The sequence below is a fragment of the Bufo bufo genome, chromosome 2 (genome assembly GCF_905171765.1).
Source record: "Bufo bufo chromosome 2, aBufBuf1.1, whole genome shotgun sequence".
NCBI classification, from domain to species: domain Eukaryota; kingdom Metazoa; phylum Chordata; class Amphibia; order Anura; family Bufonidae; genus Bufo; species Bufo bufo.
The window spans coordinates 184,160,010-184,175,923 of record NC_053390.1 but is presented as its reverse complement, the minus strand read 5'-3'; positions in this window follow the sequence as shown (position 1 = coordinate 184,175,923).

Sequence of the window (15,914 nt, the reverse complement as noted above, 5' to 3'; positions counted from 1 at the left end):
AAATAACTTGACCAGCTAAAACAGTACAGATTTGGTTGAATAGAAATGTCAGGCCTGTTTTTTTTTGCGCTGTGTGACAGGTATAGGTTTAATCACAGAATCAGACTTCTATCTGCACGGTAGCGTGTGTCTTAGGTTTTTCTGAATGACACTATCAGCACCTTCAATGTAAGATATCCTTTTTGGGATAGATTTCAAGTAGGCCTGTCAAATACCAGAAACTAGTTATTTTGAGAATGGCAAATTTAGGAATAGTTTTTCAACCCAGAACAAAAAGTCTGCTTTTACGGTCACTACAAATAACTTGACCAGCTAAAACAGTACAGATTTGGTTGAATAGAAATGTCAGGCCTGTTTTTTTTTTTGCGCTATGTGACAGGTATAGGTTTAATCACAGAATCAGACTTCTATATGCACGGTAGCGTGTGTCTTAGGTTTTTCTGAATGACACTATCAGCACCTTCAATGTAAGATATCCTTTTTGGGATAGATTTCAAGTAGGCCTCATATACCAGAAACTAGTTATTTTGAGAATGGCAAATTTGGTTATAGTTTTTCAACCCAGAACAAAAAGTCTGCTTTTACGGTCACTACAAATAACTTGACCAGCTAAAACAGTACAGATTTGGTTGAATAGAAATGTCAGGCCTGTTTTTTTTTTGCGCTATGTGACAGGTATAGGTTTAATCACAGAATCAGACTTCTATCTGCACGGTAGCGTGTGTCTTAGGTTTTTCTGAATGACACTATCAGCACCTTCAATGTAAGATATCCTTTTTGGTATAGATTTCAAGTAGGCCTCAAATACCAGAAACTAGTTATTTTGAGAATGGCAAATTTGGGAATAGTTTTTCAACCCAGAACAAAAAGTCTGCTTTTACGGTCACTACAAATAACTTGACCAGCTAAAACAGTACAGATTTGGTTGAATAGAAATGTCAGGCCTGTTTTTTTTTTCGCTGTGTGACAGGTATAGGTTTAATCACAGAATCAGACTTCTATCTGCACGGTAGCGTGTGTCTTAGGTTTTTCTGAATGACACTATCAGCACCTTCAATGTAAGATATCCTTTTTGGGATAGATTTCAAGTAGGCCTCAAATACCAGAAACTAGTTATTTTGAGAATGGCAAATTTGGGAATAGTTTTTCAACCCAGAACAAAAAGTCTGCTTTTACGGTCACTACAAATAACTTGACCAGCTAAAACAGTACAGATTTGGTTGAATAGAAATGTCAGGCCTGTTTTTTTTTTGCGCTGTGTGACAGGTATAGGTTTAATCACAGAATCAGACTTCTATCTGCACGGTAGCGTGTGTCTTAGGTTTTTCTGAATGACACTATCAGCACCTTCAATGTAAGATATCCTTTTTGGGATAGATTTCAAGTAGGCCTTGTCAAATACCAGAAACTAGTTATTTTGAGAATGGCAAATTTAGGAATAGTTTTTCAAACCAGAACAAAAAGTCTGCTTTTACGGTCACTACAAATAACTTGACCAGCTAAAACAGTACAGATTTGGTTGAATAGAAATGTCAGGCCTGTTTTTTTTTTTGCGCTATGTGACAGGTATAGGTTTAATCACAGAATCAGACTTCTATATGCACGGTAGCGTGTGTCTTAGGTTTTTCTGAATGACACTATCAGCACCTTCAATGTAAGATATCCTTTTTGGGATAGATTTCAAGTAGGCCTCATATACCAGAAACTAGTTATTTTGAGAATGGCAAATTTGGGAATAGTTTTTCAACCCAGAACAAAAAGTCTGCTTTTACGGTCACTACAAATAACTTGACCAGCTAAAACAGTACAGATTTGGTTGAATAGAAATGTCAGGCCTGTTTTTTTTTTGCGCTATGTGACAGGTATAGGTTTAATCACAGAATCAGACTTCTATCTGCACGGTAGCGTGTGTCTTAGGTTTTTCTGAATGACACTATCAGCACCTTCAATGTAAGATATCCTTTTTGGTATAGATTTCAAGTAGGCCTCAAATACCAGAAACTAGTTATTTTGAGAATGGCAAATTTGGGAATAGTTTTTCAACCCAGAACAAAAAGTCTGCTTTTACGGTCACTACAAATAACTTGACCAGCTAAAACAGTACAGATTTGGTTGAATAGAAATGTCAGGCCTGTTTTTTTTTGCGCTGTGTGACAGGTATAGGTTTAATCACAGAATCAGACTTCTATCTGCACGGTAGCGTGTGTCTTAGGTTTTTCTGAATGACACTATCAGCACCTTCAATGTAAGATATCCTTTTTGGGATAGATTTCAAGTAGGCCTCAAATACCAGAAACTAGTTATTTTGAGAATGGCAAATTTAGGAATAGTTTTTCAACCCAGAACAAAAAGTCTGCTTTTACGGTCACTACAAATAACTTGACCAGCTAAAACAGTACAGATTTGGTTGAATAGAAATGTCAGGCCTGTTTTTTTTTTGCGCTGTGTGACAGGTATAGGTTTAATCACAGAATCAGACTTCTATCTGCACGGTAGCGTGTGTCTTAGGTTTTTCTGAATGACACTATCAGCACCTTCAATGTAAGATATCCTTTTTGGGATAGATTTCAAGTAGGCCTCAAATACCAGAAACTAGTTATTTTGAGAATGGCAAATTTGGGAATAGTTTTTCAACCCAGAACAAAAAGTCTGCTTTTACGGTCACTACAAATAACTTGACCAGCTAAAACAGTACAGATTTGGTTGAATAGAAATGTCAGGCCTGTTTTTTTTTTCGCTGTGTGACAGGTATAGGTTTAATCACAGAATCAGACTTCTATCTGCACGGTAGCGTGTGTCTTAGGTTTTTCTGAATGACACTATCAGCACCTTCAATGTAAGATATCCTTTTTGGGATAGATTTCAAGTAGGCCTCAAATACCAGAAACTAGTTATTTTGAGAATGGCAAATTTGGGAATAGTTTTTCAACCCAGAACAAAAAGTCTGCTTTTACGGTCACTACAAATAACTTGACCAGCTAAAACAGTACAGATTTGGTTGAATAGAAATGTCAGGCCTGTTTTTTTTTTGCGCTATGTGACAGGTATAGGTTTAATCACAGAATCAGACTTCTATCTGCACGGTAGCGTGTGTCTTAGGTTTTTCTGAATGACACTATCAGCACCTTCAATGTAAGATATCCTTTTTGGGATAGATTTCAAGTAGGCCTCATATACCAGAAACTAGTTATTTTGAGAATGGCAAATTTGGGAATAGTTTTTCAACCCAGAACAAAAAGTCTGCTTTTACGGTCACTACAAATAACTTGACCAGCTAAAACAGTACAGATTTGGTTGAATAGAAATGTCAGGCCTGTTTTTTTTTTCGCTGTGTGACAGGTATAGGTTTAATCACAGAATCAGACTTCTATCTGCACGGTAGCGTGTGTCTTAGGTTTTTCTGAATGACACTATCAGCACCTTCAATGTAAGATATCCTTTTTGGGATAGATTTCAAGTAGGCCTCAAATACCAGAAACTAGTTATTTTGAGAATGGCAAATTTGGGAATAGTTTTTCAACCCAGAACAAAAAGTCTGCTTTTACGGTCACTACAAATAACTTGACCAGCTAAAACAGTACAGATTTGGTTGAATAGAAATGTCAGGCCTGTTTTTTTTTTGCGCTGTGTGACAGGTATAGGTTTAATCACAGAATCAGACTTCTATCTGCACGGTAGCGTGTGTCTTAGGTTTTTCTGAATGACACTATCAGCACCTTCAATGTAAGATATCCTTTTTGGGATAGATTTCAAGTAGGCCTCAAATACCAGAAACTAGTTATTTTGAGAATGGCAAATTTAGGAATAGTTTTTCAACCCAGAACAAAAAGTCTGCTTTTACGGTCACTACAAATAACTTGACCAGCTAAAACAGTACAGATTTGGTTGAATAGAAATGTCAGGCCTGTTTTTTTTTTGCGCTATGTGACAGGTATAGGTTTAATCACAGAATCAGACTTCTATCTGCACGGTAGCGTGTGTCTTAGGTTTTTCTGAATGACACTATCAGCACCTTCAATGTAAGATATCCTTTTTGGGATAGATTTCAAGTAGGCCTCAAATACCAGAAACTAGTTATTTTGAGAATGGCAAATTTGGGAATAGTTTTTCAACCCAGAACAAAAAGTCTGCTTTTACGGTCACTACAAATAACTTGACCAGCTAAAACAGTACAGATTTGGTTGAATAGAAATGTCAGGCCTGTTTTTTTTTTGCGCTGTGTGACAGGTATAGGTTTAATCACAGAATCAGACTTCTATCTGCACGGTAGCGTGTGTCTTAGGTTTTTCTGAATGACACTATCAGCACCTTCAATGTAAGATATCCTTTTTGGGATAGATTTCAAGTAGGCCTCAAATACCAGAAACTAGTTATTTTGAGAATGGCAAATTTAGGAATAGTTTTTCAACCCAGAACAAAAAGTCTGCTTTTACGGTCACTACAAATAACTTGACCAGCTAAAACAGTACAGATTTGGTTGAATAGAAATGTCAGGCCTGGTTTTTTTTTTGCGCTGTGTGACAGGTATAGTTTTAATCACAGAATCAGACTTCTATCTGCACGGTAGCGTGTGTCTTAGGTTTTTCTGAATGACACTATCAGCACCTTCAATGTAAGATATCCTTTTTGGTATAGATTTCAAATAGGCCTCAAATACCAGAAACTAGTTATTTTGAGAATGGCAAATTTGGGAATAGTTTTTCAACCCAGAACAAAAAGTCTGCTTTTACGGTCACTACAAATAACTTGACCAGCTAAAACAGTACAGATTTGGTTGAACAGAAATGTCAGGCCTGTTTTTTTTTTTCGCTGTGTGACAGGTATAGGTTTAATCACAGAATCAGACTTCTATCTGCACGGTAGCGTGTGTCTTAGGTTTTTCTGAATGACACTATCAGCACCTTCAATGTAAGATATCCTTTTTGGGATAGATTTCAAGTAGGCCTTGTCAAATACCAGAAACTAGTTATTTTGAGAATGGCAAATTTGGGAATAGTTTTTCAACCCAGAACAAAAAGTCTGCTTTTACGGTCACTACAAATAACTTGACCAGCTAAAACAGTACAGATTTGGTTGAATAGAAATGTCAGGCCTGTTTTTTTTTTTGCGCTATGTGACAGGTATAGGTTTAATCACAGAATCAGACTTCTATATGCACGGTAGCGTGTGTCTTAGGTTTTTCTGAATGACACTATCAGCACCTTCAATGTAAGATATCCTTTTTGGGATAGATTTCAAGTAGGCCTCATATACCAGAAACTAGTTATTCTGAGAATGGCAAATTTGGTTATAGTTTTTCAACCCAGAACAAAAAGTCTGCTTTTACGGTCACTACAAATAACTTGACCAGCTAAAACAGTACAGATTTGGTTGAATAGAAATGTCAGGCCTGTTTTTTTTTTCGCTGTGTGACAGGTATAGGTTTAATCACAGAATCAGACTTCTATATGCACGGTAGCGTGTGTCTTAGGTTTTTCTGAATGACACTATCAGCACCTTCAATGTAAGATATCCTTTTTGGGATAGATTTCAAGTAGGCCTCAAATACCAGAAACTAGTTATTTTGAGAATGGCAAATTTGGGAATAGTTTTTCAACCCAGAACAAAAAGTCTGCTTTTACGGTCACTACAAATAACTTGACCAGCTAAAACAGTACAGATTTGGTTGAATAGAAATGTCAGGCCTGTTTTTTTTTGCGCTGTGTGACAGGTATAGGTTTAATCACAGAATCAGACTTCTATCTGCACGGTAGCGTGTGTCTTAGGTTTTTCTGAATGACACTATCAGCACCTTCAATGTAAGATATCCTTTTTGGGATAGATTTCAAGTAGGCCTCAAATACCAGAAACTAGTTATTTTGAGAATGGCAAATTTAGGAATAGTTTTTCAACCCAGAACAAAAAGTCTGCTTTTACGGTCACTACAAATAACTTGACCAGCTAAAACAGTACAGATTTGGTTGAATAGAAATGTCAGGCCTGGTTTTTTTTTGCGCTGTGTGACAGGTATATTTTTAATCACAGAATCAGACTTCTATCTGCACGGTAGCGTGTGTCTTAGGTTTTTCTGAATGACACTATCAGCACCTTCAATGTAAGATATCCTTTTTGGGATAGATTTCAAGTAGGCCTCAAATACCAGAAACTAGTTATTTTGAGAATGGCAAATTTGGGAATAGTTTTTCAACCCAGAACAAAAAGTCTGCTTTTACGGTCACTACAAATAACTTGACCAGCTAAAACAGTACAGATTTGGTTGAATAGAAATGTCAGGCCTGTTTTTTTTTGTGCTGTGTGACAGGTATAGGTTTAATCACAGAATCAGACTTCTATCTGCACGGTAGCGTGTGTCTTAGGTTTTTCTGAATGACACTATCAGCACCTTCAATGTAAGATATCCTTTTTGGGATAGATTTCAAGTAGGCCTTGTCAAATACCAGAAACTAGTTATTTTGAGAATGGCAAATTTGGGAATAGTTTTTCAACCCAGAACAAAAAGTCTGCTTTTACGGTCAATACAAATAACTTGACCAGCTAAAACAGTACAGATTTGGTTGAATAGAAATGTCAGGCCTGTTTTTTTTTTTGCGCTATGTGACAGGTATAGGTTTAATCACAGAATCAGACTTCTATATGCACGGTAGCGTGTGTCTTAGGTTTTTCTGAATGACACTATCAGCACCTTCAATGTAAGATATCCTTTTTGGGATAGATTTCAAGTAGGCCTTGTCAAATACCAGAAACTAGTTATTTTGAGAATGGCAAATTTGGGAATAGTTTTTCAACCCAGAACAAAAAGTCTGCTTTTACGGTCACTACAAATAACTTGACCAGCTAAAACAGTACAGATTTGGTTGAATAGAAATGTCAGGCCTGTTTTTTTTTTTGCGCTATGTGACAGGTATAGGTTTAATCACAGAATCAGACTTCTATATGCACGGTAGCGTGTGTCTTAGGTTTTTCTGAATGACACTATCAGCACCTTCAATGTAAGATATCCTTTTTGGGATAGATTTCAAGTAGGCCTCATATACCAGAAACTAGTTATTTTGAGAATGGCAAATTTGGTTATAGTTTTTCAACCCAGAACAAAAAGTCTGCTTTTACGGTCACTACAAATAACTTGACCAGCTAAAACAGTACAGATTTGGTTGAATAGAAATGTCAGGCCTGTTTTTTTTTTCGCTGTGTGACAGGGATAGGTTTAATCACAGAATCAGACTTCTATCTGCACGGTAGCGTGTGTCTTAGGTTTTTCTGAATGACACTATCAGCACCTTCAATGTAAGATATCCTTTTTGTGATAGATTTCAAGTAGGCCTCAAATACCAGAAACTAGTTATTTTGAGAATGGCAAATTTGGGAATAGTTTTTCAACCCAGAACAAAAAGTCTGCTTTTACGGTCACTACAAATAACTTGACCAGCTAAAACAGTACAGATTTGGTTGAATAGAAATGTCAGGCCTGTTTTTTTTTTTCGCTGTGTGACAGGTATAGGTTTAATCACAGAATCAGACTTCTATCTGCACGGTAGCGTGTGTCTTAGGTTTTTCTGAATGACACTATCAGCACCTTCAATGTAAGATATCCTTTTTGGGATAGATTTCAAGTAGGCCTCAAATACCAGAAACTAGTTATTTTGAGAATGGCAAATTTAGGAATAGTTTTTCAACCCAGAACAAAAAGTCTGCTTTTACGGTCACTACAAATAACTTGACCAGCTAAAACAGTACAGATTTGGTTGAATAGAAATGTCAGGCCTGTTTTTTTTTTGCGCTGTGTGACAGGTATATTTTTAATCACAGAATCAGACTTCTATCTGCACGGTAGCGTGTGTCTTAGGTTTTTCTGAATGACACTATCAGCACCTTCAATGTAAGATATCCTTTTTGGGATAGATTTCAAGTAGGCCTCAAATACCAGAAACTAGTTATTTTGAGAATGGCAAATTTAGGAATAGTTTTTCAACCCAGAACAAAAAGTCTGCTTTTACGGTCACTACAAATAACTTGACCAGCTAAAACAGTACAGATTTGGTTGAATAGAAATGTCAGGCCTGGTTTTTTTTTGCGCTGTGTGACAGGTATATTTTTAATCACAGAATCAGACTTCTATCTGCACGGTAGCGTGTGTCTTAGGTTTTTCTGAATGACACTATCAGCACCTTCAATGTAAGATATCCTTTTTGGGATAGATTTCAAGTAGGCCTCAAATACCAGAAACTAGTTATTTTGAGAATGGCAAATTTGGGAATAGTTTTTCAACCCAGAACAAAAAGTCTGCTTTTACGGTCACTACAAATAACTTGACCATCTAAAACAGTACAGATTTGGTTGAATAGAAATGTCAGGCCTGTTTTTTTTTGTGCTGTGTGACAGGTATAGGTTTAATCACAGAATCAGACTTCTATCTGCACGGTAGCGTGTGTCTTAGGTTTTTCTGAATGACACTATCAGCACCTTCAATGTAAGATATCCTTTTTGGGATAGATTTCAAGTAGGCCTTGTCAAATACCAGAAACTAGTTATTTTGAGAATGGCAAATTTGAGAATAGTTTTTCAACCCAGAACAAAAAGTCTGCTTTTACGGTCACTACAAATAACTTGACCAGCTAAAACAGTACAGATTTGGTTGAATAGAAATGTCAGGCCTGTTTTTTTTTTTGCGCTATGTGACAGGTATAGGTTTAATCACAGAATCAGACTTCTATATGCACGGTAGCGTGTGTCTTAGGTTTTTCTGAATGACACTATCAGCACCTTCAATGTAAGATATCCTTTTTGGGATAGATTTCAAGTAGGCCTCATATACCAGAAACTAGTTATTTTGAGAATGGCAAATTTGGTTATAGTTTTTCAACCCAGAACAAAAAGTCTGCTTTTACGGTCACTACAAATAACTTGACCAGCTAAAACAGTACAGATTTGGTTGAATAGAAATGTCAGGCCTGTTTTTTTTTTCGCTGTGTGACAGGTATAGGTTTAATCACAGAATCAGACTTCTATCTGCACGGTAGCGTGTGTCTTAGGTTTTTCTGAATGACACTATCAGCACCTTCAATGTAAGATATCCTTTTTGTGATAGATTTCAAGTAGGCCTCAAATACCAGAAACTAGTTATTTTGAGAATGGCAAATTTGGGAATAGTTTTTCAACCCAGAACAAAAAGTCTGCTTTTACGGTCACTACAAATAACTTGACCAGCTAAAACAGTACAGATTTGGTTGAATAGAAATGTCAGGCCTGTTTTTTTTTTGCGCTGTGTGACAGGTATATTTTTAATCACAGAATCAGACTTCTATCTGCACGGTAGCGTGTGTCTTAGGTTTTTCTGAATGACACTATCAGCACCTTCAATGTAAGATATCCTTTTTGGGATAGATTTCAAGTAGGCCTCAAATACCAGAAACTAGTTATTTTGAGAATGGCAAATTTAGGAATAGTTTTTCAACCCAGAACAAAAAGTCTGCTTTTACGGTCACTACAAATAACTTGACCAGCTAAAACAGTACAGATTTGGTTGAATAGAAATGTCAGGCCTGGTTTTTTTTTGCGCTGTGTGACAGGTATAGGTTTAATCACAGAATCAGACTTCTATCTGCACGGTAGCGTGTGTCTTAGGTTTTTCTGAATGACACTATCAGCACCTTCAATGTAAGATATCCTTTTTGGGATAGATTTCAAGTAGGCCTCAAATACCAGAAACTAGTTATTTTGAGAATGGCAAATTTGGGAATAGTTTTTCAACCCAGAACAAAAAGTCTGCTTTTACGGTCACTACAAATAACTTGACCATCTAAAACAGTACAGATTTGGTTGAATAGAAATGTCAGGCCTGTTTTTTTTTGTGCTGTGTGACAGGTATAGGTTTAATCACAGAATCAGACTTCTATCTGCACGGTAGCGTGTGTCTTAGGTTTTTCTGAATGACACTATCAGCACCTTCAATGTAAGATATCCTTTTTGGGATAGATTTCAAGTAGGCCTTGTCAAATACCAGAAACTAGTTATTTTGAGAATGGCAAATTTGAGAATAGTTTTTCAACCCAGAACAAAAAGTCTGCTTTTACGGTCACTACAAATAACTTGACCAGCTAAAACAGTACAGATTTGGTTGAATAGAAATGTCAGGCCTGTTTTTTTTTTTGCGCTATGTGACAGGTATAGGTTTAATCACAGAATCAGACTTCTATATGCACGGTAGCGTGTGTCTTAGGTTTTTCTGAATGACACTATCAGCACCTTCAATGTAAGATATCCTTTTTGGGATAGATTTCAAGTAGGCCTCATATACCAGAAACTAGTTATTTTGAGAATGGCAAATTTGGTTATAGTTTTTCAACCCAGAACAAAAAGTCTGCTTTTACGGTCACTACAAATAACTTGACCAGCTAAAACAGTACAGATTTGGTTGAATAGAAATGTCAGGCCTGTTTTTTTTTTCGCTGTGTGACAGGTATAGGTTTAATCACAGAATCAGACTTCTATCTGCACGGTAGCGTGTGTCTTAGGTTTTTCTGAATGACACTATCAGCACCTTCAATGTAAGATATCCTTTTTGTGATAGATTTCAAGTAGGCCTCAAATACCAGAAACTAGTTATTTTGAGAATGGCAAATTTGGGAATAGTTTTTCAACCCAGAACAAAAAGTCTGCTTTTACGGTCACTACAAATAACTTGACCAGCTAAAACAGTACAGATTTGGTTGAATAGAAATGTCAGGCCTGTTTTTTTTTTCGCTGTGTGACAGGTATAGGTTTAATCACAGAATCAGACTTCTATCTGCACGGTAGCGTGTGTCTTAGGTTTTTCTGAATGACACTATCAGCACCTTCAATGTAAGATATCCTTTTTGGGATAGATTTCAAGTAGGCCTCAAATACCAGAAACTAGTTATTTTGAGAATGGCAAATTTAGGAATAGTTTTTCAACCCAGAACAAAAAGTCTGCTTTTACGGTCACTACAAATAACTTGACCAGCTAAAACAGTACAGATTTGGTTGAATAGAAATGTCAGGCCTGTTTTTTTTTTGCGCTGTGTGACAGGTATATTTTTAATCACAGAATCAGACTTCTATCTGCACGGTAGCGTGTGTCTTAGGTTTTTCTGAATGACACTATCAGCACCTTCAATGTAAGATATCCTTTTTGGGATAGATTTCAAGTAGGCCTCAAATACCAGAAACTAGTTATTTTGAGAATGGCAAATTTAGGAATAGTTTTTCAACCCAGAACAAAAAGTCTGCTTTTACGGTCACTACAAATAACTTGACCAGCTAAAACAGTACAGATTTGGTTGAATAGAAATGTCAGGCCTGGTTTTTTTTTTCGCTGTGTGACAGGTATATTTTTAATCACAGAATCAGACTTCTATCTGCACGGTAGCGTGTGTCTTAGGTTTTTCTGAATGACACTATCAGCACCTTCAATGTAAGATATCCTTTTTGGGATAGATTTCAAGTAGGCCTCAAATACCAGAAACTAGTTATTTTGAGAATGGCAAATTTGGGAATAGTTTTTCAACCCAGAACAAAAAGTCTGCTTTTACGGTCACTACAAATAACTTGACCAGATAAAACATTACAGATTTGGTTGAATAGAAATGTCAGGCCTGTTTTTTTTTGCGCTGTGTGACAGGTATAGGTTTAATCACAGAATCAGACTTCTATCTGCACGGTAGCGTGTGTCTTAGGTTTTTCTGAATGACACTATCAGCACCTTCAATGTAAGATATCCTTTTTGGGATAGATTTCAAGTAGGCCTTGTCAAATACCAGAAACTAGTTATTTTGAGAATGGCAAATTTGGGAATAGTTTTTCAACCCAGAACAAAAAGTCTGCTTTTACGGTCACTACAAATAACTTGACCAGCTAAAACAGTACAGATTTGGTTGAATAGAAATGTCAGGCCTGTTTTTTTTTTTGCGCTATGTGACAGGTATAGGTTTAATCACAGAATCAGACTTCTATATGCACGGTAGCGTGTGTCTTAGGTTTTTCTGAATGACACTATCAGCACCTTCAATGTAAGATATCCTTTTTGGGATAGATTTCAAGTAGGCCTCATATACCAGAAACTAGTTATTTTGAGAATGGCAAATTTGGTTATAGTTTTTCAACCTAGAACAAAAAGTCTGCTTTTACGGTCACTACAAATAACTTGACCAGCTAAAACAGTACAGATTTGGTTGAATAGAAATGTCAGGCCTGTTTTTTTTTTCGCTGTGTGACAGGTATAGGTTTAATCACAGAATCAGACTTCTATCTGCACGGTAGCGTGTGTCTTAGGTTTTTCTGAATGACACTATCAGCACCTTCAATGTAAGATATCCTTTTTGTGATAGATTTCAAGTAGGCCTCAAATACCAGAAACTAGTTATTTTGAGAATGGCAAATTTGGGAATAGTTTTTCAACCCAGAACAAAAAGTCTGCTTTTACGGTCACTACAAATAACTTGACCAGCTAAAACAGTACAGATTTGGTTGAATAGAAATGTCAGGCCTGTTTTTTTTTTCGCTGTGTGACAGGTATAGGTTTAATCACAGAATCAGACTTCTATCTGCACGGTAGCGTGTGTCTTAGGTTTTTCTGAATGACACTATCAGCACCTTCAATGTAAGATATCCTTTTTGGGATAGATTTCAAGTAGGCCTCAAATACCAGAAACTAGTTATTTTGAGAATGGCAAATTTAGGAATAGTTTTTCAACCCAGAACAAAAAGTCTGCTTTTACGGTCACTACAAATAACTTGACCAGCTAAAACAGTACAGATTTGGTTAAATAGAAATGTCAGGCCTGTTTTTTTTTTGCGCTGTGTGACAGGTATATTTTTAATCACAGAATCAGACTTCTATCTGCACGGTAGCGTGTGTCTTAGGTTTTTCTGAATGACACTATCAGCACCTTCAATGTAAGATATCCTTTTTGTGATAGATTTCAAGTAGGCCTCAAATACCAGAAACTAGTTATTTTGAGAATGGCAAATTTGGGAATAGTTTTTCAACCCAGAACAAAAAGTCTGCTTTTACGGTCACTACAAATAACTTGACCAGCTAAAACAGTACAGATTTGGTTGAATAGAAATGTCAGGCCTGTTTTTTTTTGCGCTGTGTGACAGGTATAGGTTTAATCACAGAATCAGACTTCTATCTGCACGGTAGCGTGTGTCTTAGGTTTTTCTGAATGACACTATCAGCACCTTCAATGTAAGATATCCTTTTTGGGATAGATTTCAAGTAGGCCTCATATACCAGAAACTAGTTATTTTGAGAATGGCAAATTTGGTTATAGTTTTTCAACCCAGAACAAAAAGTCTGCTTTTACGGTCACTACAAATAACTTGACCAGCTAAAACAGTACAGATTTGGTTGAATAGAAATGTCAGGCCTGTTTTTTTTTTTGCACTATGTGACAGGTATAGGTTTAATCACAGAATCAGACTTCTATCTGCACGGTAGCGTGTGTCTTAGGTTTTTCTGAATGACACTATCAGCACCTTCAATGTAAGATATCCTTTTTGGGATAGATTTCAAGTAGGCCTCAAATACCAGAAACTAGTTATTTTGAGAATGGCAAATTTGGTTATAGTTTTTCAACCCAGAACAAAAAGTCTGCTTTTACGGTCACTACAAATAACTTGACCAGCTAAAACAGTACAGATTTGGTTGAATAGAAATGTCAGGCCTGTTTTTTTTTTGCGCTATGTGACAGGTATAGGTTTAATCACAGAATTAGATTTCTATCTGCACGGTAGCGTGTGTCTTAGGTTTTTCTGAATGACACTATCAGCACCTTCAATGTAAGATATCCTTTTTGGGATAGATTTCAAGTAGGCCTCAAATACCAGAAACTAGTTATTTTAAGAATGGCAAATTTGGGAATAGTTATTCAACCCAGAACAAAAAGTCTGCTTTTACGGTCACTACAAATAACTTGACCAGCTAAAACACTACAGATTTGGTTGAATAGAAATGTCAGCCTGTTTTTTTTTTTGTGCTATGTGACAGGTATAGGTTTAATCACAGAATTAGACTTCTATCTGCACGGTAGTGTGTGTCTTAGGTTTTTCTGAATGACACTATCAGCACCTTCAATGTAAGATATCCTTTTTGGGATAGATTTCAAGTAGGCCTCATATACCAGAAACTAGTTATTTTGAGAATGGCAAATTTGGGAATAGTTTTTCAAACCAGAACAAAAAGTCTGCTTTTACGGTCACTACAAATAACTTGACCAGCTAAAACAGTACAGATTTGGTTGAATAGAAATGTCAGGCCTGTTTATTTTTTGCGCTTTGTGACAGGTATAGGTTTAATCACAGAATCAGACTTCTATCTGCACGGTAGCGTGTGTCTTAGGTTTTTCTGAATGACACTGTCAGCACCTTCAATGTAAGATATCCTTTTTGGGATAGATTTCAAGTAGGCCTCATATACCAGAAACTAGTTATTTTTAGAATGGCAAATTTGGGAATAGTTTTTCAACCCAGAACAAAAAGTCTGCTTTTACGGTCACTACAAATAACTTGACCAGCTAAAACACTACAGATTTGGTTGAATAGAAATGTCAGGCCTGTTTTTTTTTTTGCGCTATGTGACAGGCATAGGTTTGATCACAGAATTAGACTTCTATGTGCACGGTAGCGTGTGTCTTAGGTTTTTCTGAATGACACTATCAGCACCTTCAATGTAAGATATCCTTTTTGGGATAGATTTGAAGTAGGCCTCATATACCAGAAACTAGTTATTTTGAGAATGGCAAATTTGGGAATAGTTTTTCAACCCAGAACAAAAAGTCTGCTTTTACGGTCACTACAAATAACTTGACCAGCTAAAACAGTACAGATTTGGTTGAATAGAAATGTCAGGCCTGGTTTTTTTTTGCGCTATGTGACAGGTATAGGTTTAATCACAGAATTAGACTTCTATCTGCACGGTAGCGTGTGTCTTAGGTTTTTCTGAATGACACTATCAGCACCTTCAATGTAAGATATCCTTTTTGGGATAGATTTCAAGTAGGCCTCATATACCAGAAACTAGTTATTTTGAGAATGGCAAATTTGGGAATAGTTTTTCAACCCAGAACAAAAAGTCTGCTTTTACAGTCACTACAAATAACTTGACCAGCTAAAACACTACAGATTTGGTTGAATAGAAATGTCAGGCCTGGTTTTTTTTTGCGCTATGTGACAGGTATAGGTTTAATCACAGAATCAGACTTCTATCTGCACGGTAGCGTGTGTCTTAGGTTTTTCTGAATGACACTGTCAGCACCTTCAATGTAAGATATCCTTTTTGGGATAGATTTCAAGTAGGCCTCATATACCAGAAACTAGTTATTTTGAGAATGGCAAATTTGGGAATAGTTTTTCAACCCAGAACAAAAAGTCTGCTTTTACGGTCACTACAAATAACTTGACCAGCTAAAATACTACTGATTTGGTTGAATAGAAATGTCAGGCCTGTTTTTTTTTTTGCGCTATGTGACAGGTATAGGTTTAATCACAGAATCAGACTGCTATCTGCACGGTAGCATGTGTCTTAGATTTTTCTGAATGACACTATCAGCACCTTCAATGTAAGATATCCTTTTTGGGATAGATTTGAAGTAGGCCTCATATACCAGAAACTAGTTATTTTGAGAATGGCAAATTTGGGAATAGTTTTTCAACCCAGAACAAAAAGTCTGCTTTTACGGTCACTACAAATAACTTGACCAGCTAAAACACTACAGATTTGGTTGAATAGAAATGTCAGGCCTGTTTTTTTTTTGCGCTATGTGACAGGTATAGGTTTAATCACAGAATTAGACTTCTATCTGCACGGTAGCGTGTGTCTTAGGTTTTTCTGAATGACACTATCAGCACCTTCAATGTAAGATATCCTTTTTGGGATAGATTTCAAGTAGGCCTCA